Source organism: Diadema antillarum, unplaced genomic scaffold, assembly GCF_040938485.1.
Source record: "Diadema antillarum isolate AM-2024a unplaced genomic scaffold, OU_Dant_1.0 seq00001435_RagTag, whole genome shotgun sequence".
Lineage (NCBI taxonomy): Eukaryota > Metazoa > Echinodermata > Echinoidea > Diadematoida > Diadematidae > Diadema > Diadema antillarum.
In genome coordinates, this window is record NW_027272185.1 from 3,019 (window position 1) to 15,886 (window position 12,868).

Below are 12,868 nucleotides of genomic sequence, written 5' to 3' on the forward strand. Positions count from 1 at the left end.
GATGGCTGCACCAAAACTTAAAAAAAAAAAAATCATAACTTTTCAAAAGAGTGTCCGATTTTCCCCAAACTTTGCTAATGTGTACTACAGTGTACTACTATTCATATTTTTGTATTCACCCAGTCAACATGATATATTTAGATGTCATTCCCCTTTATTTATTATTTTTTGTCAAGATATGAACCTTGGCAGATTCCACTGGCACACCCTCCCCCCCCCCCCACCATCTTCCATACAGACTGTTGTTTGCAACCTTATTGTTTGTACACACTGAAGTAATCAATACAGGGTCTCTTCATCTGATTCTTGAGATGAGGAAACAATGGGGTGACCTGGGTGAGTGGTTGAGGGCACCAGGAGTGCCTAAGTCAGTCTTTATTCAGTCCAATATGCTCCAGTTTCCATCTTATTGTCTATGATGCCAAGCATCTTTTCCCTGTGCAATTGTTCGATGAAGACAAGGGCTAGAGGTCCATTGATTTCCCTCGGGGGAGATGTTTGAAAGAGGTTGAGAAAAGGGTGAAAGAGGGGTGAGGGATAAGCAAGTCAGGGTGTATAAAAGGAGCTGCAGCTCCATGACAGCGTTCTCTTTCTCTGTGCCTCTACGCCAGGGAGGGCAAACTCGGAATGGTGGTAGAGGGTGGCTGGTGTTGAATCCAGACTTTTTGATCCTCCTCGTTCGTCCTCGATCAACCCATCACCCATCTCTCTCTCTCCAGGGTATTTACAGGAGGGCAGTGTGTTATCCTCCTCATTTGTCAAGGATGTATACTTCACAGGTTTAGTTTTTGGCACGCAGCGAGCGAAAAATAAGGGGGATCATTTAATCTAGAGGGCAGAGCTCACACAGCCATTGCACTACATGAAGATAATGGAATACATAGAGGTGAGTGTGTTTGAATCATCTGTGATGACGTGAGTCAGAGGAGGACAAATAGTGTTTTTAGAATGCATTCTGTGTTCACCTTTCATCTCCCCATTCTTGTTCGTCACATTATGTGGAACTCTCTGCCAATCCCACTTCAATTTTGTAATGACCTCAATACCTTCAAATCTGAACTGAAAACCTACTTTTCCCAGCAACTTGAGAATGTTGTGTGATGCATTGTGGGAACTGGTTATCTTTGAATGTTTCTGCAGATAAATGGCGCTATATAGATGCTGTTTTGTCATCATCGTGATCATTTTTTTTTAATAGGAATTACATTAATTGTAGAAACTGTCGCAAAGAAAAAGGAAAAGATGACATGTAAACTTGGGATGTTTGGACTTCTTTAAAGAACAGCAGAAAATTTCCAGTATGTACTGTATGTTGTATATGTGTGTATGTGCCAGAGCTTATGCTGATTCCAAATAATAGTTTCTTTACTTCTTTGTGGCATTATATTTTGTTTAAAAATTATTGAAGTATCTGAAACTTGACTTTTTTGTCCCCGCCGAACGAGTTCGAGCAGGGGACTATGAAACGGGCTCCGTACGTGTGTGTGTCCGTGTGTCCGTCCGTCTGTCCGTCCGTCCGTCCGTGTGTCCGTGTGTCCGTGTGTCCGTGTGTGCGTCCGTGTGTGATCAAAATCTTCAATTTGCTACTTCTCTGTCATTTATGAGCCAATTTTGATTCTGTTTGCTTTATATGATAGCACTACATGGGAGCTTTGAAACTTCTACACAGAATTTCAGTCGTGACCTTTGACCTTGACCTTTGACCTATATTGTACATTTTGCTACAAAATGCTACTCCTTCGCCATTTCTAACCCGATTTCGATTCCGTTTGCTTTATGTGATGGCACTAGGTGAGGGCTTCAAAACTTCTACACAGAATTTTGACCTTTGACTTCTTTGACCTTTGACCTTGATTTTTGACCTGTATTGTACATTTTGCTACAAAATGCTACTCCTTCGCCATTTCTAACCCGATTTCGATTCCGTTTGCTTTATGTGATGGCACTAGGTGAGGGCTTCAAAACTTCTACACAGAATTTTGACCTTAGACTTCTTTGACCTTTGACCTTGATTTTTTGACCTATATTGTACATTTTGCTACAAAATGCTACTCCTTCGCCATTTCTAACCCGATTTCGATTCCGTTTGCTTTATGTGATGGCACTAGGTGAGGGCTTCAAAACTTCTACACAGAATTTTGACCTTTGACTTCTTTGACCTTTGACCTTGATTTTTGACCTATATTGTACATTTTGCTACGAAATGCTACTCCTTCGCCATTTTTAACCCGATTTCGATTCCGTTTGCTTTATATGATGGCACTAGTTGAGGGCTTCAAAACTTCTACACAGAATTTTGACCTTTGACTTCTTTGACCTTTGACCTTGATTTTTGACCTATATTGTACATTTTGCTACAGAATGCTACTCCTTCGCCATTTCTAACCCGATTTCGATTCCGTTTGCTTTATGTGATAGCACTAGGTGAGGGCTTCAAAACATCTACACAGAATTTTGACCTTTGTCTTCTTTGACCTTTGACCTTGATTTTTGACCTATATTGTACATTGGCTACAAAATGCTACTCCTTCGCCATTTCTAACCCAATTTCGATTCCATTTGCTTTATGTGATGGCACTAGGTGAGGGCTTCAAAACTTCTACACAGAATTTCGACCTTAGACTTCTTTGACCTTTGACCTTGATTTTTTACCTATATTGCACATTTTGTTACAAAATGCTACTTCCGGCGGGGACATATGTTACGCACCGCGTAATTTCTACTTTTCCTTGTTTCACTTTGAGTTCATAGCATGGAGAGCAGTTGAATATTAATAAAGACTTGTGCAATTGTTGTGATTGTTATGCCTGTTATCCTACAAATCTGCATTGTGTATTTTGCAGGGATTTGCTTTATAAAACAAAAATCTCTGTGATGGCAATCCCACCTTGATCCTGAAGGTTGCTGAAGCTTGCTGAATTTGTTGCTAAGATTTTTATTGCATCACTAATGTCTGCATACAATTTCTTACAAAGGTACAATGTATTATCCCAGATGTAATGCACAGTTGACTGGTTTATGCAAGCATCCTGAACAACACCGTGCCCACAATTCTGCCGTAGAAGAAAATACAGATCTTACAGAAATCCAATAATATTGAGAGGAGGTGGGGAATCTAGAATGGATTTCATGGAATATGGGAGAATACTGCATATATTGGATTTCTTTCAGTTTGTGGTGTGTTTGCCCATAAGCAGATTTTTGCAGTTATTTTTGTTGGGGGGGGGGGGTGGGGGATCTCTGCACCATCAACAGCTGGAAATGGTTGCTTGGCGACAGTGCTTTTGTTTGGCTTTTCGTTCCCTCACAATGCTACCCCCACTATGTTGACTCTGACCCCTTTGTGATGAGGTGTCACATTCAATAACCTGATCTTGCCCCCCAGTACAGCATAGAGTCTGGTAGACGTCATTTCTTCCACCGACGGGAGTCTGTGCAGCGAGGACGATGACAGTATCGCAGATATTCTCCGAGGAAAGCTTCAACTTTTGATTGCAGTGTGGCTTTTCTATCCCAGCCTGAAAAAACAAACAAACAAACAAAGTAAAACATAAGCAAAAAGGAAAATAGGCTTCAGTGATCCTTTTTTAGTATAAAGAATGCTGATTTCCAATAGAAGAGATATATTGTCTTGGCTTCACTGGGGTGTACACTCTTTCTTTGTGTGTTTAGGTGTAGTGTTTATGGTCACTGTGGAAACTGTGTATGCAGAAGAATGTAAAGTGCATTTTATTGTATACATGTAATAACTTATATATGCAATGCTCCAGTAGTCTGCCTGTTTGCCCATAACGATCCCTTTTGAAATCAGAAATTGGGGGGGGGGGGGGGTGTAGTATTTTAGTGGAAGCATTTCCAACACTTTGTGAGGAGATATAAAAGCAAAAGAATCTTCATACAATAGATTCATATTGATATGCATTTGTTTTTATTATTTTTGATTTGTGTACATGTGGCATGGGGAAAGCAAGATGTTGTATGTATTCAAAGGCAAGACTTTAAAACATGAGTGTTTATTGGCAAGGACATGGCAGTGTATAGCAAGGACTTTCAAATGATATTTTGCTAGCTCATATGGCCCAATTGAGTACTGTTCCTGGTAATAATGTAGACAAAATTTGTTTGTAGTTTTTTTTCTTTTTTAAACTTATAGACCCTTTTTCTTTTAAGATTCTAGGAAACAAACCTATTTGTAGTATTTGTTGCAGTTTTTTTTAATAGGTCATGCCAAACCAGACTGAAATTTATTCAGGAAAATATGTTTGATGTCAAAGAGATGAAGGAAGGAGGAATATCAAAGCCATCACTCGAGTCTTATGCTTTCACTTCAAAAATGTATTTAGTTTTTCTTTCTTTCTTCTTTTTGTTTTGAAGGGGTGGGTATTGTTTTGTTTTGGTTTTGGGGTTTTTCCATTTGATAGGTGTGACCATGCAAAATTTAGGAATAGTCCAGATTAATTACTGAAGATCCCACCAAATATTGAGCATCTGGCTGCCAGCTTACGAAATGAAAAACTAAATAAAGGAGAACCATTTGAATATGTGTACCGTCTTGTAAAGATTGCTGACTGTGGCTAGAATGGAATCAACAAAAGGACATGATGCAAAAAAAAACGAAAAAAAAACAACCAGAATTGTGTCATATTCAAGAGAGTGATTAATGATATCAAGTCAAAGCCCAACAACATCACTTGTTACAAAGTGTATTTATGCCATTGTGGATGTTGTTTTCATCATTTTATAGTAAAGCTGTACATTGTATGTGAGCCCATGAAACTACAGCAACACATTAAAGGGTGTGTACAGTTCTGGTTGAGGTGAGGATTTGGCTTTTAACGTTTTGCGAAATATTCAGAAACCACTCTATGAGATGTCAAAGAGCATGCAATTCTAAGGGGTATCAAGAGTTTATTTGATGAAAATTGGTTTTGAAATGACTGAGATATCCAATAACAATGTGAAACAAAGAGATCCTAATAAAGTTGTGGCCTGTCGCCTTTTATTATGATCACTTTTTTGGATATCTCAGCCATTTAAAAACCAATTTTCATCAAATAAACGTTGAATCTTTCTTAAAATTACATGCTCTTCCGTATTTCATATAAGGTTTCTCATTATCTCACTTAGGATTGTTCAAAACATGAATCCCCACCTGAACCAGTACTGTACAGTCCCTTTAAATCCTTGTTCAGTAGTTCTGCTCATATTCAGTGCCACAGATGGATATGATGGCAAATGATTCCGCGTAATCAGTATTAGTGCAGACTGATGACATTTACATTGAACAAATGGAATAAGGCACTGAAAATCCCTTCAGTGTCTTTTGCCATCTCCTGATACAATAACACCATGTCTGGATCGAGTAAGCCTTTAAAATCATTCAGGAATTGCTGGAGCATGAATGGTAGTGTCCACGCCAGGCAAGGTTCGAGACTGGCACGCATGGCAAACATAAAGCGTTGCAATTGAATCGGAAGTGGCATTGATGAATTACAGAGCGTATGCTTGCTTGGGTATGATTTATTCATGCATCTGCTGAAAGATGCAACATAATATACCTAACCCCTCATGGCAAGCACCACTGCCTTCAATGTGCTGTAATTCCCCAAGAGATCAAAATGTCAGCTTGCATGAAGCAAAGGTTTGTCATGAACTGTGTGAACTACTGTGTACATTAATTCAAAAACATACAACATACATTGTATACATCCATTTAAGATCATCACCAAGACTGCAACTTGTGTATTGAATGTTTGACTCATGCTCCTGTTTTGGACTACAGCTTCAAGTTGGTGTTTTCAACTGAAGTAGACCAAGTTCTGAATACCTTAAAATCATAAATTTTTGTGTGCCTACGATATTCAGCAACTTTGCACTGAGCTAAGATAGCAAAATTGTAATGCACGTAAAGTTCTGGTTTATAGGTTTTCTGCATTGAATGCCAATTGATGGTAATTCGCAAAAGTCTCATCCTGCAAAAGATGCCATTGTCTCCAGTTTGCAAAATATAATGCCGCAAATATTTCTGGTTCTACAATATTACTCTGGATAATATATCAACTCTAAAATCTGCAGGAAGTTTTTTAAATAGCAGCACATGGTTGACATATTTTGCTTGTTACAATTAGAAATAGTATTATAAATGATGCATTGAGCTACAAGTTGTATATACAGTAAGGGAAGTTATTTATTCATTTATTTTCTGTGTGTGCAATTGTACTTGTTCTGAGCAATGACCTTTTACATTTACATTTGTTGTCGCAAAAATAGAAGTGGATTCAGTTTGCTCTGAAAGTCCATCTCGCGTTTCCTTCTTGATTTATTCAGTGCAGGCACATTTTGACAATTCCAACACTTTCTTGCTTGGAGCCACTACAGATGCACAGCTGACAGAGAATAAAGTGCATTTATACTGTAGATTGTGAGTAGAAATTGCTTTTGTCAGACATTGCTCAATTACACAGAGAGTCGTACAAGTCACAATTACTACATTTTGGGGTATGATATTCAACAGTTTTGCATACTGTATGGCAAGATATTTTTGCAGCATTAAATATTTGCGAATTTGAGCCGACAGCCTTTTTTTTTTGCGGTATAAATGTTGGCAAATTGGAGCCGACGGCTGTTTCGTGGCATAAAGTTTTCACGAATTGCCACTGACGTTCAATGCATGTAGTGTACACAAGAACTTTCGTGTACATTTTGATTTTGTAAATCTTGGCTCTTGCGAAATTCATGAAAATAAGATGCCCTTCTTTGCGCATTGCTGGCTTGCTTTGTTTCCTGTATGGATTGAAATACACTGTAGGTAGTGTTGGCCTTCAGGAATTACTACAAGCCCAGGTATACGGTCGTTGGTGGTAATGGAGTATCATCGAGAACTGAGCTCTTTTTTTGGGGGGGGGGGGGGGGCGGGGATGGGAATGGAGGGCTTTGTTTTATATGGCTAATTACACACATTTCCAGGATTTGATAATGTTGACAAGGGTTGAGCTAAACTTTGCGGATAACATGTGATTTGTTGGGCTGGTTTGATTATTTGTCATATTTATATAAACCATTCAGAATTTCTGCAAAGTCATAACGGTAGCTTTATAGCAGTCTACATTAAAATGTGATTTTTAAAGAGTCAGTAAAGATCTACAAGTCTCCAAGTCTATTGTTGCCCAGAGGGGCTTATGATAGTTTATGGATCAATTTGATGTTTTAATAGGAGACTGTAATGGAAGACCTCTTCAGGGAAAATTGGGATTGATTTCTCTAGTGCCATTAGCATCATACAAAATTGGTATTATGGCTTTTGAATAGTGAACTGATGTGATGGGAAGTATTTTATCTCATTTAGTCTTCAAATGTTTTCGTTCGTGATTGCACAGATTTTGTTTTAACTCAGAAAGAGAGAGAAAGAGAGAGTCTTGTGCCTTGAAGCTCAATGCTCACTCTGTTAGAAGCATGACCTCACCATTCTGTGATCCGATAGTAAGAACAGGTTGTTGAAACATCTGTTGGATACATGTAGGCCTACACATACTGGTAAGACATAAAAACTTGTGTGTGTTGGGCCTAAAGGTCATAGGCTTTTAAATACAACTGTAGTTTGAATGTGAGATACAAGTGCAGTTAGTGTGCCTGAAATGAAGTCAAAATTTGAGCCATTCTTTGCCATTGTCAGCCTTCTCTGACTCAATAAATTTGATTTCTTGATGATATTCTGTCATCACTCTCTACCTTTCAGTAAACCAATTAGAGATTCAACAATCGTATTTTTACACAGAGTCAGCACTAGGTCAACACAACCATTGAATCTACATAAATGTAGGGCCTATATAGTCGCTATTTTTTACCATTTGAGCTGTGTAATAGATACAAAACAGTTAATTTCTGTGGTCTCAAATCTCATGATGAATTTGCAAATGGGGTCGTTAGCATTAAAAACTTGTGCAAATCAGAAAGAAGTTGATTTGTGGCATGTCATCAAGAGCATGTCATGGACAGCAATGAAATATACACAGGTATGTATTTCAAATGCAGTTGACATTGTGCAAATTGTGCATTTTCACTTTGTGTGCCAGTACCAAATATTCCTTCTCAGTTTGTCTGTAGATGTTCAGAACTGGTTATCTTTATTCCTCTGTGAATTATTCATCTTTGCAGGCATGATGTGGTGTAGCTTCCCAGCAAATGGACTCGACAATTTTGTGTGTGTGTGTCTAAAAACTCTTTGCAAAGTAGATAAACACAAAGCTGGGTTGAAATGTGTTTGTATCATGTGCCTACTTGTAAGTTGGCATGTACACAGTGTACATGTACTTTCAGGGTTGAATGGCACGAAGTAACTTTACAGTAACAACTCTCGAATTGTGATCCTATGATTTTTAAATTAACATGCCATCCCAAGACTGTTTGTGTGATGCCTTTCGAAAAACACGTTTTTAAACATAGTTTTATCTTTTAAGCTAGAGATATGCAGCTGAAGAATAGCAATGTCAGTGATAAGGAGTCCTTAATAAAAAACAAAAACTAATGTGTCTAGTGATGTCATGAATTATAGATTCCCTTTGGCATTTAGGTACCAGTAAATACTGTAGTATGTCAGGCAAAATTTATGTCTTGTAGTGCAGTGCCGTCAAAGTTGCTGGCGGCAATATCGTTACCTGGCTTGACTAAAATTCGTGAACAAGTTTTATGAGTACTTGTTTATGATGTTCACATTAGCAGTAACATCAGTAAAGAAATAAAAGGAGGGATCATTGCATTTGTGTAAATGTGTATATACCAGGTAATCTTTTAGAGCTAGCATGTAGGCCCTAGGTAGTTTTAGTTTCCCCTTCAGATAGAAGAGCATCTAAAATTTTAAGAATCGAAATGGGGTGGTATACCACGTGACAAACTGATGTTGAATTTCTTTCAATTTGTTGTTTCTTTTACATAGTTTTTTTCAATTTTTACATTGTGGGGTATTGAGTTTTCCATGGCTTGTGTGTGCGATGTGTGTGTTATGTTTGGATTCCCGTTCATGTTTCATGGAGGGAACCTTTCTGGGTAGTTAGAATGCCTATGCTGTGTCTGATTCATTATGTTGTGTGTCTGTCCTGTCATCTGATTGTTACTTGATCTTCAATGTAAATTATGCTCCGTTGATATGTTGAGAACTCCCCTGCAGGAGATTTCAAACTGACAGAGAACTTTTGTTGTGTTAGGAAGAGTGTGACCTTACAGTGAAAGTTGCTAGGCAACCGTGCCAGAGGCCACCCTGAACATCGGCAGAAGAATCGCAGGATGGCTTGTGATTTTTCTGTTCAATGTCAGCTGCTTTGATTTGCGATGCTAACCCTCGCCACAACAAGTCTGACTTTTGGTCATGTGACTTCCTATTGACTTTCAGATTACTCCCTGCAGCCACACATAGAATGTGCAGCTTGCTGGTCAGGTTATTGTTTACACATATAGGTACATGTACATCAATTCTGATTGGCAGAATAGACCGTTAGCATAAGTGGTATTGGTAATCAATTTGTTTTTATGATCAGCTATGGCGTTGTTATTTTTCAGTTCAATGTGAATGACAAAGTCAAACATTTTTATTTTTGATAAATATTGCAATATATTTCCTTGCTAGTATATGCCTTGTGACTAATTTTGAATGGACAGTATGTAGGCATATCAGTATATATCCACAGATGCACATGACTTGAAATGGGGGGGGGGGGGGGGGGTAGGAGAGCCAGCTCTTGCCAATGTACATTGTAATATGCTGAGCATAGAATCTGCCCTTCAGAGCTTTACATTGTACTTTTGAGTTGTGTTTGTTTTGGCTGAGACAATTGAAATGACACAGACAGGTCACCATTCAAAGACAAACATTACATGGCCTAACAAGCCATGACATATTCTGTGTCAACACACTGTCGCCAGTCATACATTGTATGTATGTGGAAAAAACACTTTGCTTGAAAGGGCTTTTATGGGTGTGTGTACATGTATGTTTATGTTGTGTTCTGTTGTTTGAATGTTTTATGTATTCTTGGATTGTGAGTGTACGTACAATGTATGTGTGTGCATAATTGTGTGTGTCTGTGTGCGCACATTTAAAGCCTGTTGGTGAACAGTCATAGACAAGCATCCTTCATTTTCCAGTCTGATGTGGGCCACCATTATCAATGTGATACGCATTAGCCTGTTTTTTGAGGTGGAAGATTTATGGAGACGCGGTTGTCACTGGATATAAACAAAGGATATTCAATTTGCTGTCAGTAATGATGCATTCATTGCTGATCACTGACGCAAGCATTACTAAATTATAACGATTGCCTGTTTTATAGTGTGTGTGGGCATGGGGGGGGGGGGTAGGGGATGCAAGCAATTGTATGTGTGTAACAGAGAGATGAGAGTGATCATGTTCAAATTAACTCCTTTTCTCTCCCCCCCCCCCCCCCCCCGCCCGAGAAGAAATTAACAAGGTTTAATTCACCTATTCCTATCAAGATGCCCTTCATTGTTTTATATCCAGTGTGAGCATTGTTTGTTGCCATGGTGACCAAGTGGTGAGATTGGTGAGGTTTCTAGTTGTCCAGGACATTTGTTACCATAACAGCAGAATGCATGAGGGACTCTGGTCCATTGGCAACATAGGGACAGCGCATACCTCTCTTCCAAGATAGGATGGTTATCGTGGTACCGGTACTCCAGAAGTAGTGCAAGACAGGACAGCACCTCTGCAGGTGTACAAGCTGTGTACATTTCTATTGAAGGTTCTATGTAATGCAAGAACAAGCAGCAGGTATGGTTTACCTGTATCATCAGCAGTGAATCCATGCATGCCACTTTTTACACATGAACCCTGAAAAAGAAATCAAGATATGATAGAGTGAAATAAGTGAATGAGGAATGCCCCCTCCCCCCCCCCCCTTCACTTTTCCTTGAGATGTGGGTTGATTACATAATCACCATGACTGTCAAAGAAAGTACAATGTATTGTGTGTGGAGAGTCATGGCATCAGAGTGAATGGTTCAAATACTTTTGCATTCAGCGATAGCCTGTAAACAAAGGATACACCAAATAACCCCTGTGCCCCCATGAGCTATCAAGGTTGTTGGTTCGTTCAGGGGGGGGGGGGGGGAAGACCCGGGAACATAAGAAATTCACAATTCTTGTCCAGCAGACTTATTGTTCACTGAAAAACAAATGAGGTGGAAAATAAATGAATCTGTAGAAAGAATTGGTTAGGGTTTTAACTCGTTCATGACATGAAATGTCTCGCAGATGCACTGTGGTATAGAGGAGTCATTTGACGGGCTACTGAGGGCATTTTTCCCCCATCTGTTGTGGTTCATAATAAAGATATCCATCAGAATTTCATCAAGTTGATTCAAATGGGAAGGGGAAAGTATAATTGGATTGCCAATTATTGAATATTTCTCCTATTTTCTGTGAAGAAATCTCAGAAAGGTCAGATCAAAAGGGCTAACTCAGATTTTGCATTTGTAGTGTCATACACTCATATGCAGTATACATGTATGTGTATGGGGGTGCTGGACAGGTATCTCATGGGTGGGCACTCATGGTTATATTTTGAAATTTCACTGTCTGAGAGCATGACTCTTTATGAAGTATTTATCATCTTGTCTTCAAACCTACTACATCAGTGACATGTTATTGGTGAATAAAGTTGAAGTTCAAAATTAATGGCCAGCTTGGTATAAACCTCGGGATACACGTGTGCAGTAGACAGTGTTGGTGTTCGAAGGAATTCAACGATGCTGAATGAAATTTAATCATTTTATGAGAGCGTTTGAAAGTACCGACAACTATTGCCCTTTTAAAGAATATGTCGTGATGACATGAGTTTGCGAAATCAAGGAGGTACTGGCGAAATAGATTATTTCATTCAGAGCTTGTATGTGGGTGGGCTGACTGCTCAAACCAATAGCCCGGGAATTCAACCCCGCAGCATTTGAAGGGGCCCTCTGGCCAAATTGAATTGCAGTCGGTTTATGGGACTTGAGCAGTTGAGGCGGATTAAACGCGACGTGTGCTTGCCTGGTGGAGCGCTCTTTGATCCACCAGATGAGAGAGATTATATGGGGATTGGCGGCAGTCGCTGCTGTTTTATCTACTTGACTCGTTGCCTTACGAATGGCGGAGGTCAAATACAGCTATCCAGCCCGCGGTGTGTTGGAGCTTTGTCTTAAAGTTCATGTAAAGATCATGAACAACTATAGATAATGTAATCAGTTTGAATGGTGCATTTTGCAGTGGCCATTATCATTTATCTATTACCCAGTGTGCCAAACTTGATTGGTGCTATCCCCACACTTCGAACCAGGTAACTCTGAAATGTGCTCTTGAGTTGTAGTTGTGTCATTGAAGTCATGAACAAGTACTGTAAAAGTGGAGATTTTCGCGCATTTCGTGCAACCAGAAACTAGCGCGAAAATAAAAGCACACAAATATTTTTGCTTGCCATATGTTCCTGTGCGTGATGTCTTGATTCCGCGGAATTAAAAACACACGAAACTCTTCTTACCCGGCCAAGCACGAAAAATTAGTCGCGCGAAAATATCCACTTTTACAGTACAGACTACAGTACATTGTATAAGAATGACGCTTGAATTCTGCTGAACTGAAGTCCTGAATTCAAAGTGTTCATTGTTGTCCCCGCCGAACGAGTTCGAGCAGGGGACTATGAAACGGGCTCCGTACGTGTGTGTGTCCGTGTGTCCGTCCGTGTGTCCGTCCGTCCGTCCGTCCGTCCGTCCGTGTGTCCGTGTGTGCGTCCGTGTGTGATCAAAATCTTCAATTTGCTACTTCTCTGTCATTTATGAGCCAATTTTGATTCTGTTTGCTTTATATGATAGCACTACATGG

The 12,868-nt window shown here is 39.4% G+C and overlaps 1 protein-coding gene across 1 annotated transcript in view; it reads left to right on the plus strand.

The window, feature by feature from the left end:
- Positions 1-843: 843 nt before the first annotated feature.
- LOC139709420 (influenza virus NS1A-binding protein homolog) overlaps positions 844-12,868 on the plus strand; it is a 47,296-nt gene continuing 35,271 nt past the window's right edge. Inside the window, exon 1 of the mRNA XM_071621387.1 lies at positions 844-886. The gene's annotated coding sequence lies outside the window, so the exon portion shown is untranslated. The remainder of the gene's footprint in view (positions 887-12,868) is intronic.